The sequence below is a fragment of the Myxine glutinosa genome, chromosome 5 (genome assembly GCF_964187855.1).
Source record: "Myxine glutinosa chromosome 5, kmMyxGlut1.1, whole genome shotgun sequence".
Taxonomy (NCBI): domain Eukaryota; kingdom Metazoa; phylum Chordata; class Myxini; order Myxiniformes; family Myxinidae; genus Myxine; species Myxine glutinosa.
This window is the reverse complement of record NC_136265.1, coordinates 8,769,529-8,782,394: the sequence shown is the minus strand read 5'-3', so window position 1 is coordinate 8,782,394 and position 12,866 is coordinate 8,769,529. Positions and strand designations below refer to the sequence as shown.

General features: G+C 45.8%; 1 protein-coding gene across 1 annotated transcript in view; it reads left to right on the top strand.

Moving 5' to 3' along the window:
• The first annotated feature begins 8,022 nt into the window (after positions 1-8,022).
• Positions 8,023-12,866, top strand: part of LOC137427971 (transmembrane gamma-carboxyglutamic acid protein 2) — a 39,675-nt gene continuing 34,831 nt past the window's right edge. The window contains exon 1 of the mRNA XM_068117843.2: positions 8,023-8,285. The gene's annotated coding sequence lies outside the window, so the exon portion shown is untranslated. The remainder of the gene's footprint in view (positions 8,286-12,866) is intronic.

Genomic DNA, 12,866 nt, shown 5'->3' with positions numbered 1-12,866 from the left:
GATAGCAGCAACGGCATTGTCAGTGCTGTCAGTAACGTAGACACAGCTCGGGAAGGGGCAGACTGCAGCAGGCATCTTCAGATGAGTTGATTGTTCATAAACAAGAATGTATCAATTGAATGCAGGTTTATTAGCAACAACGATGAACAATCAATCTGCAAGACAAAGAAAGCGATGGTAGATATTAGAATAAGATAATAGATACAGAATATGCAAATAACAATGTGCAGTATTACACAAGATGAGAACGCAATAGAGAACAGCACCATACAAGAGTTGTCTATGAGCGAAATTTCGCAAAATCCGACGAAATTCCATTTTGGTCAGGACACGGTCGAATTCGCTGGATTCGAGATCACCATGGACAGTGTACGACCATGCCAAAGGTATCTCCAAGCGATACAGGACTTCCCCACACCAAAAACAAACGTGAGCGAATGAGCCATATCCTCACCTGAGTGCTGCAGTCAAGGCAGCTATGAATCCGTTTTAGTGTTGTGTCGTCCGGAAAACGGTAGAATGACGATCCCGATCCCTTATGAAATCGGGCTGTACATCCGACAGCACAACAACTCTTTACCATCGTGTAGGGGGCAATTTATATGTGAGACGAGTTTCAAATTGCCGCCATTACGTATGGTGGCAGAAGCAATGTTTTGCCACCCAAGCGGTCACGTGACTAAGACGATGACGTCACATGCAACTTCCCCATTGGATTCATGACGTCACGGCACACAAAACTACTCATATCTTTGGAACGGCTGGTTGGATTTGGACAAACTAAACGCTGTTTTGTAGGGGAGAACCGTGCGCGAACGTCGATACCAAATTTGAAAAAAAAATTGTTGACGCGCAGGGTCAAAATCGATGCGCGCGCTGACCAGAACCCGGAAATATATTTTTCTCGGCCTTACCTTAGAACCAGGTAGATTTGCATAAATTAGCATGCTCCATATTGTAAAGTATCTCGACAAACTGCGATCAATTGTCGTACGCGTTTATTCACTCTGCCGATCAAGGCCCGATTCACAGCAGCGCCATCCGAGCTCTGGCGTAGGGATACAACCCGGTCCCGGTGTAGGGATACAACGGTGAACATTTGCACTGCATACATGACATCCTCACCTTTAAGTCCAAAATTACCAAGAGCAATACGTGCTAGATTTCCAGAATTGACATTTCAAAAGCAACATTTCCAAAACATGTGAAAATATGTGTGCAAACGGTTATGAGAATAATGAAAATACGTGAAAATAGAACATGTGTCAACGTGAAAAAAAAACATCTTCAAAGATTCAACCGGTCGGGTGCTTTTCTCTCACGCATTGAGCGTCGCGGTGTACCAGTGGATACAGAGTCCGAGGTGATTCCTTTGGGTCGCGGTGTACCAGTGGATACAGAGTCCGAGGTGATTCCTTTACTTTGGTCTCCACGAAGGGTGTAGCGTTTGCAGAGGTTTTCGGGGCATCCGAGCCGGCTGGAGCGGCCACGACGATCTCCGGCAGTGGCGGGTCGAACTGTTGTCCTGACTGTGACGATGCTACAGGCTCCATCGACTCACAGTGACGGTAGGTTATGTGGTCCTGATGTCGACGAATTTCGCGGCCGTCCTGCAGGCGAATCACACTGGACAGTGGACCTGGCTTCTCGATGATGTCCCCCGGTAGCCACGTCGCACCTGCACCAAAATTTCGGGCAAACACTGGATCTCCAATGTTGATACATCGACTGTTGGACGTCTTATCGTGCACCAACTTTTGATTAAGCTGGCTCTGATAAACATTTGATGATATGTCTGGTTTGAGATTGTCAAGTGTCGATCTCAAGTGTCGTTTCATCAATAACTCAGGCGGAGCTGCACCGGTTGTTGATTGTGGCGTGATGTGGTATTTGAACAGGAGACGAGACAGCTTTGTTTCCAGGGTTCCCTCCTGAAGTTTCTGCAATCCGGATTTGATGATTCCCACGGATCGTTCGGCCAAGCCATTTGAAGCCTGGTGATGTGGGCTGACAAACTTATGTTTGATGCCGTTCCGACGTGTGAACTCGGCAAACTCGGACCTGGAAAAACACGAACCGTTATCACTCACGATCATCCTGGGCAGACCATGAGTGGCGAAACAGCGTCTGAGTCTTTCGATGACAATGGCTGACGTAGTACCACGCGTCACATAGGCATCAATCCATTTTGTGTGCGCGTCCGTAATTATTAGAATCATGCTGCCGTTAATAGGCCCGGCATAATCGAGATGTAGGCGATGCCACGGTTCGCTGGGCCATTCCCAGGGATGCAGTGGCGCTTTCGCAGGTGTATTCCGGGTGCTCTGGCAGGGGTAACAATGTCGAACATGATGTTCGATATCAGCATCAAGATTCGGCCACCACACATAGTTTCTGGCGAGTGACTTCATCTTCACAATCCCGGGGTGACAGTCATGGATTTCATCCATGACCCTGGAACGCAGATTTTTCGGGATCACGACACGACATCCCCAGAGTAGGCAACCATTTTCCACGCTGAGTTCGTTTCTACGTGCTTTAAAAGCCGCAAAATCTGGGTCACCCTCAGGTAGCAAATGCCATCCAAGCTGTACAGCCTGGACAGTTCTGGACAGAATGGGGTCTCGTCGAGTATGAGTGCGGATCTGGCCGGAATCGACAGCACAATCTTCCAGATGATCCATCAGTGCGATAATGGATCCTGGTGTAGGCGAATCATCAACGGATTCTGGAAGGGGTAACCGACTCATGGCATCTGCATTTGTGATAGACGAACCGGGCTTATAACATATGGTGTAGTCATAAGCAGCGAGAAACAGGGACCAGCGGATGATCCTGGGCGGTAGTGTGTCAGATGTCGCCTTAGTTGGACCAAACAGACTGATCAGCGGCTTGTGATCAGTGCGAATCGTGAAATGATGTCCAAGAAGGTACTGGCGAAATTTGCCGACGCCGAAAACGATTCCCAATCCTTCCTTGTCAAGTTGGGAATAGTTTTTCTCTGCCGGGGACAACGTTCTGGATGCAAATGCAACCGGTCTTTCCGTACCATCAGGCATCACGTGCGATAATACACTCCCCACTCCATACCGACAGGCATCGCATGTCAGCACAAGATCCTTCTCTGGATCAAAATGAATGAGAACATTGGACGATTTGAGCAGATCCTTAGAGGTCTGGAATGCTGATTGTTCAGTAGACCCCCAGCTCCAGGAGACTCCTTTCCTCAAAAGCTGATAAAGGGGGCCCAAAACGTCGGTCACATTCGGGATGTAACGACCATAGAACTGAAGCAAACCGAGGTATGACTTCAATTCGGTCACATCTCGTGGAGAAGGAGCATCCTTGATAGCTTGGACTTTCTCATCTGTCGGGTGTAGACCCTCGGCATCAATCGTATGACCCAGGTACGTGACTGATGGCACCATAAACTTGCACTTGTCTCGACGCAAACGTAGGCCGGAGTCCGAAATCTTCTTCAGAACTCTCTCCAGGTTCTGTAGATGTTCCGCGTCCGTACGACCAGTAACCAGAATATCATCCTGGTAACAAACGACGTTGCGTTCGGCGGCAAACAAACTGTCCATGACACGCTGATAAATTCCAGGTGCAGATTTCACTCCAAAACTAAGTCGGTGGTACCTATACAACCCACGATGCGTGTTGATGGTAAGATACTGTTTCGAATTCTCGTCCAAGCAGAGCTGTAGATAGGCGGATTTGAGATCGAGTTTCGTAAAAGTCTTGCCTCCCGTGAGACGAGCATAGAGGTCTTCGATCCTCGGGATTGGATATTTATCCAATGAAGAACACCTGTTCACGGTCATTTTATAATCTCCACATATGCGGATGGACTGGTCCGATTTTATGACCGGAACGATGGGCGCCGCCCATTCGGCATACTGGATTTGCTCGATGATCGCCAGATTTTCAAGATGATCCAGTTCCTTGTCAATCCGCTCACGCAGGGCGAAAGGGACTGGGCGAGCCCTGCAAAATATAGGATTGGCATCCCGGTCAACCCTGAGTTTAGCCGTATGTCCTTTCAAGGTTCCAAGCTCATCCTTGAAGACATCCGGGTACGTATCCAGCACATTTTTGAGTGTGTATGCTGCGGTAGGAGAAACGTTGGCTGCCCCGAGGTGATGAATGCTTTCCCACTTCAGTCGAATTATGCTCAACCAGCTCCTACCGAGTAAGGAAGGGCCCTTTCCAGGAATGACGATCAGGGGTAGGTGAAACTCACGGTTATCGTAGCCCACCGTGACATCACATGTACCGCAGGGAACAATCTTCTCACCTGTATAGGTGGAGAGTCCATAGGTAGTAGGTTTCAGATGGGGTCGGTCAGCATCACTCCACAGGTTTGTGAAAACAGCATGGCTGATGAGCGAGACGGCCGCACCAGTGTCGACCTCCATTTGCAATGGTCGATTGTTGACGACAACATTGGCAAGAAGAGGGTCCCGCCTATGGTGAGAATCAATATGAAGCAGGTCATACGATTCTGAGTTGTCGGAAACAGAGCTCACCTGGTCAAGCTCGGGTTCCTCCGAACCGATAAACTGATGAATCTTGTCAGCAGCTTTTCCTTTTCCCGATTTGCGAGTGATGCAAGCTGGAGCAATATGGCCAGTTTTCGAACAGAAATGGCAGGTGGCATCTTTGAACCGACACGTCTCCGGAGGGTGCTTTCCGTTGCACCGAAAACAGTTGTTGTGGGTTTGAGACTGCACTGGCTTCTGACGAGGAGCCTTGTTCCAACGTTGTGGCTGAACATGATCCAACCGATTCACAGCAGGGCTGGTACCAGATGAGCGAGTGGCACCGATGCTTGTAGCGTTGCGTTCAGCACTTTCCATGGAAATGGCGGTGTCTCTGGCATTTTGGAACGTCAGTCTTCTCTCAGCAAGCAGGCGTCTACGAGTGCGGTCATCGGACATGCCAACCACCAGCAAATCACGAAGCATGTCATCGATCGTGTCCCCAAACTCACACAGATGTGACAGTTTTTTGAGGTGTGCAATGAAGTCTGCGATCGACTGACCTTGCTGCTGTCTGCACATGTAAAAATTAAACCGACACAGGATGACTGAAGGAGATGGGTTGCAATGTTCCTTCAAAGCGGCCTTGAGCTCTGCATACGTGAGCTCCTGGATTGTCCGAGGCCGAATCAGGTTTTTAACGAGTGTGAACGTCTCACCTCCGCAAACGGACAGGAAGACGGCCTTCATCCGGGCTTAGGTCGCGATGCCGTTCGCCTCGAAGTAGAAAGACAACCGCTCAGAATACGTGTCAAAATCCCCCTCATGAGGGTCGAATTCATCGATATGGCCGAAAGATGTCATGGTCTAGATGTTTACCTTCGTCGCCATGTAAAGTATCTCGACAAACTGCGATCAATTGTCGTACGCGTTTATTCACTCTGCCGATCAAGGCCCGATTCACAGCAGCGCCATCCGAGCTCTGGCGTAGGGATACAACCCGGTCCCGGTGTAGGGATACAATGGTGAACATTTGCACTGCATACATGACACATATGTCGCCATGAAGAAGAAGAACCACCCTGTAATAAGTCGGGAATTTGTATTAGCCCGGATGTCGTGTAAGGTGTATCTTCATCCCCATTACGAGGAGTGGGGTATGTTAATTAGCTCAGAGATTATGGGTAATTTATCACCTGTATGTCGCTACCTCTGTAATTTATTTCCGATCTCACGACTTACCACCGGTGTTTAGCTGCACCATGACAATGCTGGGCCCCATACTGCCCGCGTTGCAGCTGCAACAATCGAGGACCTGCATTTTAAGTGTCTTCCTCATCCACCCTACTCGCCAGACTTCTCCCCTTCGGATAACCACATCCTTGGGCCACTTAAAGAGGCGCTTGATGGAACCACTTTCCGATCCAATGATGAGATCCAAGAGGCAGTGCACGAATGGCTACACATTACACAAGCATCCAAAATCTTTTCTTCTAGAGGAATCCAGGCCTTAGTATGGCGCTGGAAAAAAATGCATTGAACGCAATGGAGATTATGTTGAAAAATAACAGTTGTTACACACGTACATGCAATAAACAAGTTGTGAAAAATATTTTAAGGTTACTTATTGACTGCCCCTCGTATATACAACTACATGGCCAAAAGTATGTGGACAAATGCACATCACACCCGTATGTGCTCTGCGAACATCTCATTCCAAAATCATGGGCATTAATATAGACTTGCCCCCCCCCCCCCCCCCCCGTTGCTGCTATAACAGCCTCCACTCTTCTGGGAAGGCTTTCCACGAGATGTTGAAACATTGCTGTGGGGATTTGCTTCCATTTAGCCACAATAGCATTAGTGAGGTCAGGCACTGATGTTGGGCAATTAGGCCTGGGTCGCAGTCGGCATTCCAATTCATCCCAAAGGTGTTCGATGGGGTTGAGGTCAGGGCCCTGTGCAGGCCAGTCAAGTTCTTCCACACCGATCTTGACAAACCATTTCTGTATGGACTTTGCTTTGTGCACGGGGGTATTGTCATGCTGAAACAGGAAGGGGCCTTCCCCAAACTTAGAAGCACACAATCGTCTAGAATGTCATTGTATGCTGTAGCATTAAGATTTCCCTTCACTGGAACTAAGGGGCCTAGCCTGAACCATGAAAAACAGCCCCAGACCATTATTCCTCCTCCACCAAACTTTACAGTTGGCACTATGCATTTGGGCAGGTAGCGTTCTCCTGCCATCTGCTAAATCCAGATTCGTCCGTCGGACTGCCAGATGATGAAGTGTGATTCTTCACTCCAGAGAACGTTTTTGCACTGCTCCAGAGTCCAATGGCGGAGAGCTTTACACCACTTCAGCCGACGCTTGGCATTGCATATGGTGATCTTAGGCTTGTGTGCAGCTGCTCGGCCATGGAAACCCATTTTATGAAGCTCCCGACGAACAGCTGTTGTGCTGACGTTGCTTCTAGAGGCAGTTTGGAAATCGGCAGTGAGTGCTGCAACCGAGGACAGACTATGTTTATGCGCTCTGCACTTCAGCACTCAGTGGTCCTGTTCTGTTAGCTTTTGTGGCCTAAAACCTTGTGTTTGAGCTGTTGTTGCTCCTAGACGTTTCCACTTCACAATAACAGCACTTAAAGTTGACTGGAGCAGCTCTAGCAGGGCAGAAATTTGACGAACTGACTTGTTAAAAAAGTGGCATCCTATGACAGTGCCACGTTGAAAGTCACTGAGCTCTTCAGTACGGCCCATTCTACTGCCAATGTTTGTCTATGGAGATTGCAAGGCTGTGTGCTTGATTATATATACCTGTCAGCAATGGGTGTGGTTTAAACAGCCGAATAATCTAAGATAATACACACACACATACACATAAACAGCGGAATAATATAATTAGAAGGGATGTCCACATACTTTTGGCCATGTAGTATATATATATATATATATATATATATATATATATATATATATATATATATATATATATATATATATATATACATACATACATACATACATATATATATACATACATACAAACATATATACATAATACACACATACATGCACACATACATACATACATACATATATACATATATACATATATACATATATACATACATACATATATACATACATACATACATACACACATATATTCATACACACATACATGCACACATACATACATACATACATACATACACACATATATACATGCATACATACATACACACGCATTCATACACACATACATGCATACATACATACATACATACATACGTATGTATGTATGTACACATATATACATGCATACATACATACACACATATATACATGCATACATACATACACACGCATTCATACACACATGCATGCATGCATACATACATACATATACATAATCACTTGCTCCATTATACGTATATAGATAAGAAAGATGGAAGAAGAAGACTCGCATTCAAACTGGCGCCATGACGCTTACACCGACAGATAGGGATGGTGGAGGTGTGGACCGTGTGAATCACTGCCCCTTGACAACGTGTGACGAGCAACCAGGTAAAGGAAATTGGCTGTGACGTACAAGTATCAGCTTTGGGCGTTGAGGTATTTATTTTACGATCCACAAAGGCAGAATAATATAACCTCTTCGTTTTCTCTTTTACCGACTGACCGTGGCTTACTGCTCACCTTGATCAGTTGATGGCGACCTTCCCAGCTACCTGTCTTGCTGTCTGATCGACCGACAAACCCCGTACTTCGTGTATCGATTCGCAACACCTATTCTTGTGAGTAGCCTTACCTTTTCGTACTTTGTTTTAAATTAATTTCCTCATGTAGGATGCAACTTCAAGGTTTCCATGAATGGCTTAAGATCGCAAGGTCCAGAGTCCGAGCCCATGTGGAGCCCCTTGACTCAGGCTGCCATCCTAACGAGGTTGACAAAATGAGAACCAGGTCACTGGGATGAATGAGTCATTCAGGTATCCTACGTTGTAGTGGCGACCCGTCTAGGATTGTGCCCAATAGGCGAGAAACTCCTTTGGCAGCCATATGTATCTGAACATGCGAAAAAGAGTGGTCTTCATCATTACCATCATGATCCATATATGTACGTACGCACCAGATTACCTTAGGGATATAACTATCGCTGCCAGACGTAGATCCGTGTACTGTCCACCTTCTCAATTGATCACAAAAGCAATATACAGACTTGGCATTTAATATGGAATATATTTTTTTTCTTGACTTGGGTTTACTTTCTGAACTCGGTATATCAATCTGGTGAGTTTCTTTTACGCTTCGGTGATTTCTTTGTTAAAAGAGCCATGTCACTGATTGTCTGTCGCAGCAAGAAGTCAATAACAGGATTATATCACAGGTGGCGTGACAAAATGTACGGACAGGTACATTTGACGGTTGGCTTCACAATCGGGTATATAAGGGTTGTTGCGTTCTGTATTCGTGGAAAACAACTGCTGCACGTCTACAAAAGTTATTGCCGCTTCCCCTGGAGATGGTCCGTCAACTCGACAATGCTGTTTGTCATTTAGTGGTGGCTTTACGAAATTCCAGCATGAAACAACGTGCTATTGCTCGGCAATATGGCATCACTCAAGGTCAGGTGTCAAAGATCCTGAAACGAAATGCTCAGAGGAGTGTCCCTACTCCAATACCGAGGTCAGGACGTCCCCGCAGAACCACAAGGAGGGATGATCGCCAGCTGCACCGGTTAGTCCGCAATGGCCGTACCAAGTCAGCTAATCGGCTTAGGGCTGAGTGGCAGCAACTGACAAATGTGCCTGTATCCAGAAGGCTAGTCAACCAACGACTGGTTCAAGCAGGCTATCGTGCCAGGCGTCCCCTGAGAAAGCCACATCTGACCAGACAACACCGCCAGCGCCGATTGCAGTGGGCCAGAGAGCACCGTCAATGGCAGCCAGGACACTGGAATCACGTGACCTTCAGTGACGAGTCTAGATTTCTGGTCTATCGTCAAGATGGCCGCGTCCGAGTGTGCAGCCAAGTGCATGAAGCCCACAACGAAGATTGTATAGTGCCAAGAGTCCAAGCTGGAGGTGGTGGGGTGACCGTTTGGGCTGCTTTTCAAGCAGGGGGCAAAACTGACCTGGTTGTTCTGAATGGAAACCTGAACCAGTTCAAGCATAGGGCCATTCTGGAAGAAACGTTGCTTCCATTTGTTCGTGCAGCCTTTCAAGGAAACTTTGTCTTCCAAGATGACAATGCACGGCCTCATCGTGCTCGCATGATCCAACACTTTCTTGCTGACCGTGGTGTAGATCATATGGAGTGGCCTGCCATGTCCCCAGATATGAATCCGATAGAGAACTTGTGGGCAGAATTAACGTGTCAAATCGACAACTTGGACCAGCAGCCGACCTCTGTGCGTAAATTGCAGCAGACTATTGTAACTGCATGGCAAGCGATTCCTGTCCAAACCTTGGCAAATGTCATGAACAGCACGCCTCAACGTGTACATGCTCTCCTGAATGCTCGTGGGGGTTACACGAAGTACTGAACTGTAATTTTACTCTCCGTAATCCCAGTCGTAATTTAACTTTTGTTTTTGTTAAAAAAAAATTTTGGCTAATGTGCAAAATAAAGAGATACTTCTGGAAAACATACAGAAGTTTAACACAGTACTGTCCATGAATTGAGTTCGATATCAGTTTACATCACTTTCAAGGATCAATTTATTTGCTTTGAAATGTTAAATGTGGTTTTTGTTTCTTTTAAAGGTCACATTAACAAAATCGAGAATAATTTCAACATAATTCCAATGAACTTTTGGTTCTAAGTCATCTTGAAAAGTAAGTTCACCCACACAAAAAAAAATTCCATATTAAATGCCGAGTCTGTAGTTGTGATGTGAATATGTTCCATACACATACATATATACATATATACACACAGACAACATACACCCACAACACACATACATTTACACACACACACACATATATATATATATATATATATATATATATATATATATATATATATATATACATACATACATACATACATACATACATACACGACATGACCAAAAGTATGTGGACACCTGAACATCAAACAGCTCATTCCAAAATCATGGCCATTAATATGGAGTTGGTTCCCCCTTTGCTGCTAAAACAGCCTCCACTCTTCTGGAAAGGCTTTCCACTAGATGTAGGAACATTGCTGCAGGGATTTCCTTTCATTCAGCCACAAGAGCATTAGTGAGGTCAGGCACTGATATTGGGTGATTAGGCCTGGGTCGTAGTTAGAATTCCAATTCATCCCAAAGGTGTTCGATGGGGTTGAGGTCAGTGCTCTGTGCAGGCCAGTCAAGTTCTTCCACACCGATCTCGACAAACCATTTCTGTATGGACCTCGCTTTGTGCACGGGGGCATTGGTGTGGTGAAACAGGAAAGGGCCTTCCCCAAACTGTTGCCACAAAATTGGAAGCACACACTCATCTAGAATGTCATTGTATGCTGTAGCGTTAAGATTTCCCCTCACTGGAACTAAGGGGCCGAGCCTGAACCATGAAAAACAGTCCCAGACCATTATTACCCCTCCACCAAACTTTACATTTGGCACTATGCATTCGGGCAGGTTGCGTTTCTGCCATCCGCCAAAATCAGATTCGTCCATTGGACTGCCACATGGTGAAGCATGATTCATCACTGCAGAGAACGCGTTTCCACTGCTCCAGAGTCCAATGGCGGCGAGCTTTACACCACTCCAGCCGACGCTTGGCATTGCACATGGTGATCTTAGGCTTGTGTGTGGCTGCTCAGCCATGGAAACCCATTTCAAGAATCTCGCGACAAACAGTTGTTGTGCTGACGTTGCTTCCAGAGGCATTTTGAAACTCAGTATTAAGTGTTGCAACCTAGGACAGACGATGTTTACGTGCTACGCGCTTCAGCACTCGGTGGTCCCGTTCTGTGAGCTTGTGTGGCCTACGACTTCGTGGCTGAGCTGTTCCTAGACGTTTCCACTTCATAATAACAGCACTTACAGTTGAATGGGGTAGCTCTAGCAGGGGAGAAATTTGACGAACTGAGTTGTTGGAAAGGTGGCATCCTATGATGGTGCCACGTTGAAAGTCACTGAGCTCTTCAGTACGGCCCATTCTACTGCCAATGTTTGTCTATGGAGATGGCATGGCTGTGTGCTTGATTATATATACCTAATTAGAAGGGGTGTCTGCATACTTTTGGTCGTGTGTGTGTGTGTGTGTGTGTGTGTGTGTGTGTGTGTGTGTGTGTGTATATATATATATATATTTATATTTATATATATATTTGTATATATATATCTATATATACATACACATATACACACAGACAACACACATTCATACATATTATATACATATATATGCACACACACATACACATATATACATACATATATACACATATACACACAGACAACATACACACATACTGTATATATATATATATATATATATACTATATATATATATATATATATATATATATATATATATATATATATATATATATATATATATATATATATATATATAATTATAATTATGTTTGTGGGGGTAGGTATGGAATACCTTAGGAAAGTTCAGAATGTGTAGGTTTTGGTATGGACCGTGAGACGCAAAGAAGAAGAAGCCCAGGAGCCATCTCAATGTACATAATTAGGGAATCTGTATAGAATAATATCATACATATGTCTCTGTACGAGGGGTGGAGCTATGCTAATTAGGTAGGGTTTAAGGATAACCCCCAGGTGTAATTGCCCCTGTAATTTTTCCCTTCATTTCTATTTCATCAAAAAGGGCCGCCATTGGAACACCCATAAGCCTGACAGAAACCCAGCACATTTGCCAATCGGCAAGTAAATCCCTACGTCATCCGAACATTTCCGAATGGAGATTAGACTCCGCCCCCTGACGACTCGTGACGATGAGGCCACGCCTCGACCTTCGTCATTGGATGTCAAGCAAGACCGTGAGGCTCCGCCCCGAAGACGACGATTGGTCATGACGATGGACTGATTAAATTGGACGTGGGTGATTGGACAGAGTGTGACGTCAGCAGTGGAACATTTGAGAGCTAGGGGAGCAAAAATAAGCCGTCTCGCCATCTTGGTCTCTTCTGGAGTTCTGGTCCTGGCGTTGGAGGCAGCCGCATTCTCTTTTTTGTGCTGGCGTTCCTTGGAGGCGGTCACATTTTCTCTCGTTCTGGCTCTTGGCTCGAGTGGGCACGGTTGTCTCCGGTGCACTGGTGAGGAGACGTGTCGGAGTTTTTGTAAGTTTTGCAACGTCAGAGGAGGGGGTGTTGTTGACTGTGGTGCTTTTCGCGGGAGGAGAGAGCCG